Here is a 9,345-nt window from a genome sequence, read left to right on the forward strand (position 1 = left end):
GACAAAAATAATATACACATAATCTTAAAATGTCTATGGTCATAGTTTAGTCAACTAGTTTAAGGAACAAAATATACATCTAGTCTATGTTTATCTGAGAATATTTGGTTCTTTACCCAAGCCTTATCTACATAGACATGATAATTAGAAGTATCAGACTGGTGGAACTAACCTTCTTGGGTGTTTAACAGCCATACTTTAAGGGCTATTCTAATCTAGTCAGGGGGACTTAAAGGACATTTTTTGCTCCTTGCCTTCCTAGGTCAAGTAGTTCCAGGGGACTATGAGAATCTCTGAAAATGTCCTATAATGGTGCTTGGTCACCTGTCCTCTTGATCAAGGAGGCTGAGGAGACCCCACCAGATGGACTTGAGACAGTCTCCAGTCTATAAAGAGGAGGGTCAACACAGAGGAATCATTTCTTCCATGCTTCCGAGCGAAGCCAACCATGGTCAAGCAGGACCTTTGACTTATCTTCACATAGGTGGAGCTATCTGAAACTTTTAAAAGCAATTTGTGTTAAAGCACCTGAAAAGATGGCCATCCTATTCAGTAAGGTAAAACTGGGAACTCATGAACCCTATGTTGATTTTATTGCTAAGTTTAAGGACAAGTTATAAGAAACTGTTTCCAGTGATGATGTCTGGGATATGCTGTTTAAAATGTTGGCTTCTAATAATACTAATGCTGAGTGCCAACAGGTGTTATGCCATATCAGGGCTGCTCATAGGAATTTAAAGATTATATTGGGCTTGCCATGACAATGGTGCCCCTTCTTACAATGCTAACCTATTAGCTGCTACCCTACAGGGCAAAAGAAAGGGATAAAATGCTTTAGATGTGGGGAAAAAAAACAGGGCACTTTAGGGCATTTAAAAGAAATTATTCAAAAAGTCATCCAAAGGCTAGTGCCTCTGCTGGCCCAGCTTCCCCAAGAATATGCCCCAGATACAAAAATGAAAGATTAGGCTAAAAAAATCTGTTTTAAATTTGACAAAGATGGCAGTGTAACTACTAATGTAACTTCAGGAAACCCCTGTCTGAGCCCAGACCCAGGTCCCTGGAAACAAACGTAGAAAATTAATACTGTGAGCATCTGAACAAGCACACAGAAAAAATTATCCCTTTAAATGTTTAGTTTCTATGCAATCTTATAACTTTGACTGCTCTACCTTTACAAATTCCTACTCCTTTAAAGGCAGGAGATAAAAAGATTTTACATAGAGAGAGTGGTAATAGTGAGGAATCTTCCCTCTAAATTCAGTTTTTTAGTTCTACTAGCTCTCATGAGAGACTGAGATATGGTTTTATTTTGTAATGACCCACAAACGGAGTCCCCCAAATTGTAATAGCCAAATTAACTTCATTTTGTACAAAGCAGCCACTTTAAGCTTCAAAAGCTAGAAAAATGGCCAGTTCAAGGTCAGGTCTGAACTTCGTTGCTTCCCCTTAGAAGAGAGTTTTTCTTTGAAGTGGCTGACAGCGAAAAAGAAACCGTCACCACCCAGACGCTGTAGCTGCGCTTCTTGCCAAGGGAACTAACCAAAACAATGTCCTGTCTTTCTGGGTAAAATGCTGAAATAATAGTAATAATCTGAAAGTTCGTTACTACCAAGGTCTCTATACATCTGCTAAGAAAAGGACTAACAGGTGCTTGTTTGGGCTTCTGTAGCTTGCTTATCCTGCTAGCTTGGGCCCTCCGACCCCACTCAGAACCACCTGGTATTATTCATGGGTGAAGAAATTTCTTGTGGTTTTATGGTTTGTGCCTTTTTAAGCTGGTTCCCCCTCCCCTTGGGCCTGTGTGCCTTGAATCTGACCAAGAGAGCATGGAGGGCCTAATAAATCTTGGCTAATTAAATTGGGTCTGGTGGTCTTTTCCAGGTGGTTTCAAACTCTCTAAGAGTTTGAATGCACGGCCAGCCAAATTGTTATGTGAGTGATTAAATACTTCCTTTAAGCTTAAAATAATGTAGTAAAGGACTAGTCCTGTCAGTATTGTCCTGCCTTGTTTTGTTATTGGCCCCAAGGACAGAAGAGCTGGACTCTCCTCTGTTGTTTGTCCATGGGCTCCCTAATCTCTCAGCTGATACTAGACTGTGACACCAAGGACACAGCTCGGGCAGTCGGGATCTGATGCAGGGCAAAGGGCAATCTTTCCCCCTGCCCATGTACTACCTAACGGCCTGGATTGCTGTGCTGGAATTAGCTCTTAGATAAGAGTCCTCAGTCTGGGGTTAATATGCAAACAACTTTGATTCTGATTTATGGTTTTTCAGAAGTGGGGGGGGTGGTTACATCACATACCTCTAGACAGGAAACTCAGTTGATTAGGACCCCAACCAAGCTCACTGAAATTGCTGTTTTCCTGTGGACTGTATCCATCTGATACAGGAAAGCAAAACCTAGCTCCTCTTGAGCCAAATTATTTTGTTATGAGCAAAAGAAAGCGCTCTGTTTTAATGATGTCAAGTATATTTCAAAAGTTTTCTAAAAAAAATCAAAGTCATGCTAATTAGTAGAAGTGATAAACGTTACCATTGAAATCTACCCAATGACTTTATAGACATACACAGGCGCCAAGGATCCAAGTGCAACTGATTATGACTAGTAATAACCAGATACATACAGATTAGAGATGCATGCACCAACATCTCCAGGGTTAGTAGCAAAAACAATGAGTCTTTCTGCAAGGAACAATATATTCTAAAATGAAATGGAGATCTTTTTTAAAGGTTAACTCATTCAATTTTATGTCTTACAGGGCTTATACTGAGTTCAATATTGTGTAATTGTATTAATTCAACTGTGAACCTAGAAACTTGCAGCCACTTGTGAAAGAGAGATACTTTTGTTCTGGCGTGTGTTACTGAATATGTTAAAGCTGCAGTGAAATGTTTCTTCTAATCATGTAGTTATTAACAATTTTTTAAATGATGAAAAATAATTATTCAAAGCATAAAATTTGCTCCTTAATAATTAGTAGACGTGAAAAACATTATCATTGAGATCTACCTGACGACTTTATATCCATGCTCAGATGCCAAGGAGCTCAGAAAGTAACTGACTGTGACTAGTAATAATCAGATATATAGAGATTAGAAACTCATGTGCAAACACGTTAACGTCAATTGCATTAAAAATTAATTTTTCTGTAAAAAAATCATCAAAGTAACACTTGGAAAATACAGACAGACATTTGCCATTAGCTACAAGTAACCCCAATATTGTCTGCATTCGTTCAGTCTGGGTGGGTGGTCGAAGCCAGAGAAGTGAACTGAGTTACTTATTTGTTTGTTTGTTTTTTGCATGCTGTAGCAATTATCATAATAACAACTCTGTATCTCGGTGGTGCCTGACCTCTAGGGGCATGGTGTTTGTTTTTAATAATTTAACTTATTTTCTTTGTTGACTAGTATCCCTATAGAGAGGAACATCTGGGGCAAATTCTTGGGGAGGCTGGGCCAGCAGAGGCACTAGCCTTTCACTGACTTTTTCAACAATCCCTTTTAAAGTGTCCTGTTTTTCCACATTTTACTCCTTTTGTTTCACCCTGCAAGGCAACAGCTAACAAATTAGTATTATAAGTAGGGAAGCCAATGTCATTGCAAGTTCGAATGCAGTCTTTTAAATTCACATGAGCAGCCCTGATAGGTTGTAACACCTATTGGCACTCGGTATTGACATTATCAAATCCTAAAAAATTTAAGAGTATATCCAAAACACCATCATGGGAAACAGTTTTTTATAACTTGTCCTGTAACTTAGCAACAAAATCAACACAGGGTTTATGAGTTCCATTTTATTTTACCGAATGGGATGGCCATCTTTCCAGATGGAGAAACTCACGTCCAGGCTTTAACAAAACATGTTGTAGTTTGTCCAACTGCCTTGACACCGTATCTTCTCTGATTCTTGATGTGAATCCAGGCTCCCTGGCTAACCCTAAGCTGTTCAGGTAGATTAGAATTTTGATTAATGCAAACTCCAAATGTTTTTAAAAGTGCTCAAAAAAGTTTCAGATAATCCTCCAGCCTAATGGCGTTATTTTCAGTTGGTCCCATTCTTATTTTTCGGTGTCCCTGGCAAACAGTGGATGAACTAACACTGAGGGACATCTGGCTACACAACCCTGACTTGATAGGCCTTAACATACATGATAGAATGCAGGAAATCCATTGGGGGTGCTAGGTGGGGGTGAGGATGGGGGAATGGGGTACAAAGATGATTAAGATGTTTTATATGAAATGGACAAAAAACAATAAAAATATTAATTTAATAAAAATGTTCCAATAACAAATGAAATTAAATTTCACCAGAGTTTATCCTAGATAACCAATGAATGTATATGATTTACATACAGGGCTTGAGTTAGTGTTTGACCCTAAACAACTCTAGTGGAAGGAGCCTGCTTCCCCTAGTCAACTCCAGCATATGTTTTCACTCTAGTCCCTTCACAAGGCATCAGTGCCAGGGGTGCAATTCATGGATAATTGCATCTGAGTGTCTGTGAGGTTTGGCTGGGATACTCAGGTAAAGATCTAATGACCTTCTGCTCCCCAGTTTTCTAAGAAGGGCTATCCATAATCAGCAAGTCCAATGATAGTGACCTTTTGCAAGCTGGTCTCAGGAGCACAGCAGGTATTTTGCTCAGGGGATATGCTATACTACAGTGGGTTTATGATTTCACCTTCACAGCAGTGAGGGTTTTATTGTGCAGGTCAAAACCTATACAACAGCAAGACTGTGATTTTTACCTCGTGCATTCAAAATGGGGTAAAATGGGAGAATCAAAAATTGTATTTATATGGAAAAGCTCTACCTAATAAATCATGCTTCTACTTTGGTTTCAATTTTTAATAAGATGCAAATTGGAATATACAAATAGAAGACTGATTTGTGCTTACCCTGGGTGGGAAGATGGTAAGGAAAATCAAGAGTGTAGAAATCATTTATTAGTGAGTGTTGAGACATAAAGGAATATCTTAAATGGCACTGTGTTAATGATTATACACCTGGTTATATATTTAGAAGTTTAACTGCTCACTTTTAATTGGTAGGTCTGAGATTATTTTTAAAATGTTCAAGATATCTTTGAAAAATTTAGCTAGCAATTTCATACAAAGAAATTTTTCAGGGACTGGGACAGTGGCTCAGTAGTTAGGAGCACACACTGCTCTTGCAGAAGACTCAATCTCATTTCCCATCATCTATGTCGGAAGGCTCACAACTACCTGCTACTCCAGCTCCATGGGCTCCAATAACTTCTTCTGATATCATCAGAAATGACACTTACATGCATAAACTCATGCTCAGGCAGCTGATCACTGCTGAATGAAGAAGCTGATCTTCTTTAAGGAAGTGACACTAGATAGGATGAAACAGACTCCAGTAGATGAACTTACACTGAGGGACATCTGGGCATACAAACTTGACTGGGTTGGCCTTAACATATATGATAGAATGCATGAAATCCTGTGGGCAGTCTATGAGGGCGTGTGCAGTAACATGTTATATGAATTGTACAAAAATTCAATAAAATACACATTGAGTAAAATTTTTGAATAAAACATTAAAAAAATTAAGTGTTACATCATTTATAATCTAATTGAAAATTTTCTCCATGTAAGACATACAAAATGTAATATATTGGCTGATCAGAAGACTCATGAGAGAATGTAGCTTGCAGAATGCAGTATCTCAAAGTTAATGTTTCCCAAGTTTCTCTGTAGACATTCTGTACTGCAAGTCTCTCTGCTGAAAGGTCCTTCACCATCCCCTGGTGATCCTAGAAGTCTTCTGTGGTTCTGAGCACACCTTGGTACTACTGCTATTTTCTTTGTGATTTTTGAACAAAGTGCCCCTTGTCATTCTCAGTTCTCCACAGTGAGGTTTGTGTCTTCGCTCAATCTGATGTTCGCTCACTGTGTATCTCACATACAAATGCACCACAATGTTTTTGTGAGTCACAGAGCTCAGCTGCAGGGAGTAGTAGTTTCTGAACATGTAGTTGGAGATGGGCAATAAGTATAGGATTCGAGGAGTAAAATGTTACACCCCTTAGATTTTTGTGTGAGCCTGTACATATTCATTCCTCAAGGCCCAGCAGATAAGACACTAAAAGGAATCACTGATAAGGTAGAAGCCAGCAGCATTGGGGAGGGAGAGATTTTCCAAGGTCTTCAACAGTCCTAGCTGTGATTACTGCATCTGTGAAGACACCGGTCACTAGAATACAAGGGAAATAAATCTTGCTCTGTCATGGGCCACCAACCCATCCTGAAATATCTGTATCTGACATCTGAGTTGTTCCCCTGAAGAAGTATCAACAGCTCCAGATTTTCAGAGTTGATATCTATGAATTTGCAGTGGTTTTGGTTTCCAGTGCCCAAGAGTGGAATTCTTATCTCATCCAGGACAATGTTTTCATGTGCATCTCTCTTCAAAGGTAAGAAACCTGGATTCAACCTCTGTATTCCTTTCCAGAACATCATGGGAACATTTTTCTGAAGTCCTCTCTTCACATTTATTGTATAAATACTAATTAAATAACCATGGGTCTGAAAGACTCACAGCATGCATGTTAGCACCTTTAATTCATAAGTAAGACTATTCACTTTCTAGCCAGTCAGCTCCCAACCCTTTCTGATCCTAGTTCAATAATCTTCTGTATACTCGGACTCAGTTTTATCCTTTCCTTTCTGAGGCCAACACATACCCTTCTTTCTTTTCATATTATAAATTTAAATTTTGTGATCTCAACCTAAACATATTTACAGATACTTGCATTAACATCTAATTGTTTTTACTGAATTATAGGGCTGGCTTGTTTGTCCTCTATCTCATGCACAGATATCTGCAGGGAACTGTGTAACCTCACAACATCAGATATCTCCCCATATGTCTTTGTTCTATGACTAAGGGTGAGATAGCTTCATACTCACCTTTCCATTCCCAAGGGAGTTTTGAAGAATTTATGCTGCATACATAACACAAGGCCTTTGTGAAGCAAGAATGTGATCTATTGAAAGTGAAATTTTAAAATCTAGGACCATTAGAAAAAGTTCACAATATCATATTCATGGTCTATTGGCTTTGTATATTTTATGTAAAGGAAGACCTAGACTCCCACAGGATACCTACCCTTATCCACCCTTTGCACCTGTTCCTGGTTTGTACTGAGCTCCATATGTGCTGTGTACGCATGAAGTTCTGCACACATTTCAAGGATTTGTGGGGGGGGGGTTCATATGGAAATGCCTCCCTTGTACATTGATACATGGCTGAGTCCTCAGATCTCATATTTCTTATTTGTAGGTACAGATTGTTATTAACTTTGTCTCCTTCTATATTTGATCTGCACTACACAGAGCCTGCATAACTACTATAACCAGTACTCATCCCTGAAACACACCCCAGCCCCTTCACTAGAGGTGCCTGGGACAAGGCAGAGTTACTTAAAGTGAATCCTGAAGCAATACTGGAGAATGTCAGGGAACCCCAGGCTGCAGCAAGCCTGACCCAGAGTCTAATGGCTGTATCTCACATAAACCTCTGAAACAGAATGAATCTTGATCAGAAATTTGTCACATGTGTCCACTGTCCCTCTTTCTCATGTCCACTCACACATTAAGCATCTCTTATTCTACAAAAATTGCCTTTTATTATAGCAATAGCTTAGCACCAATTCAATGGTCAGTCTGTTCTTCAGTGCTGATCACTGAATGGGAACACCTGGGAAACCAGGTCTGAGATCCTCTGTCAGAGATGCACAATCAGGGATGGGCTCATTTTCATGGGCACAGGGAGGCATGTTCTGCTACTATTACTAATCTCTGAGGTGGAACACTGATATTTCACTCCGTATATAAGCAAAAGTTATCACCCACTCATATGCTTAAAAGTATCAAGGTTCATTCTATATTTTTTACCCATTGTGAATTTTGCTCCATTAGAATGTTATGCTTTTAAAATATACAAAGATAAATTAGTAGTAAAACAGTGCAAATGAGGCAGAAAACCCATATTAGTTTATGTGAGATAAAATTAGTGTAGATGCATAAATCAAATAACTCCAGATTTTTTAGAGCACTTTATAAGCATTGGTGAAAGCTTCATTAATCCCCAAATGATTTATACATTGCAAAATCCTTAGCAACTCTAATAATAGTCTCCATTCTAATATTTCCCTGCAGAAGCAATAGTCACTTTGAGTTGGTAAAGAGGTTTCTGAGAATATGTTGGTTTGTTCTGCCTTTATCTCAGTTTGTTGGCATGCATCCCCTGCATGAAATTTATTTCAGTCAAGTTTAGCATGGAGATTAAATATTACATGTGTAACTTGCCTCAACTTGATACCAAAATATACCATTTTCATCTTTGAACATTCCATCCCTGATCCTCAAAGGCTCTGGTTATCTCATAATGTAAAATGAATTTTCACCATCAAGACTCCCCAAAGGCTTAACTGTTCTAAAACTATACAAAATGCAAAGGTCAAAATTAATCAAATTAATCAGTTGAGGAACCCCTGTCCATACTGATGAACAAGTTTTATCTTTCCTAAGTGCATTGGCCCAGAGAAGGACCCCATTCTAAATGGGCAAAGTGGAGGCACAACATAAATTTTCAAACCAAACCAAACCAAATCTGTAGTTCCATGTTCAACATCCAGAAATACGTGGGATGTTATTGGATTTGATTGTCCCACTCCATCAGTTTTCTCATGGACAATTTTGCCAGTAACGATCTGGGCCTGAAGCCTTCCACAGTGTACACACCAGGGTCCTGGCATTTCCAATCTCGGTTCTTCATTGTGACTTTGGTTTTGCCTTCACCCCTTCTTGCAAAAATCTATCCATTGATTTTCTCAGGGCATCCCAGAAACCTCACGTTGAAAAACTTTGAATAGGTGGAGGAATCTGGAAACTGAATGAACACCAAACTCACATCACAGCAGTAGTGACCAATTTCACACTATTGTTGAACCTTGGTAGCTCAGTTTTGTCAGTAATTTTTGTCCTCATTTTTATCATTTATTTGAGTATTCCACAAAATGCATTTGATCATATTCATCCATACCCAAATTGTCATTTTATCTAACTGCTTAGTGGTACTTGATTGATTTATTTTAAACTTTCTTATATTACAGAGGAATCTCTTGCCACCCTGAAGGCACAGAACTCTCCTAACATGACAATGTGAAGAAAAGAAGACTAACTGAAAACTAGCAGATTACCTTAACACAAAAGATTAATCTACAGATTCCGTTAACTGAAAGGTGAATAGGAACAGACTACATTTGTCAGATCAGAATATGGCCTATGGTTAAAGAGAAGTATAAAT

Source organism: Nannospalax galili, unplaced genomic scaffold, assembly GCF_000622305.1.
Source record: "Nannospalax galili isolate Female #2095 unplaced genomic scaffold, S.galili_v1.0 scaffold1612, whole genome shotgun sequence".
Lineage (NCBI taxonomy): Eukaryota > Metazoa > Chordata > Mammalia > Rodentia > Spalacidae > Nannospalax > Nannospalax galili.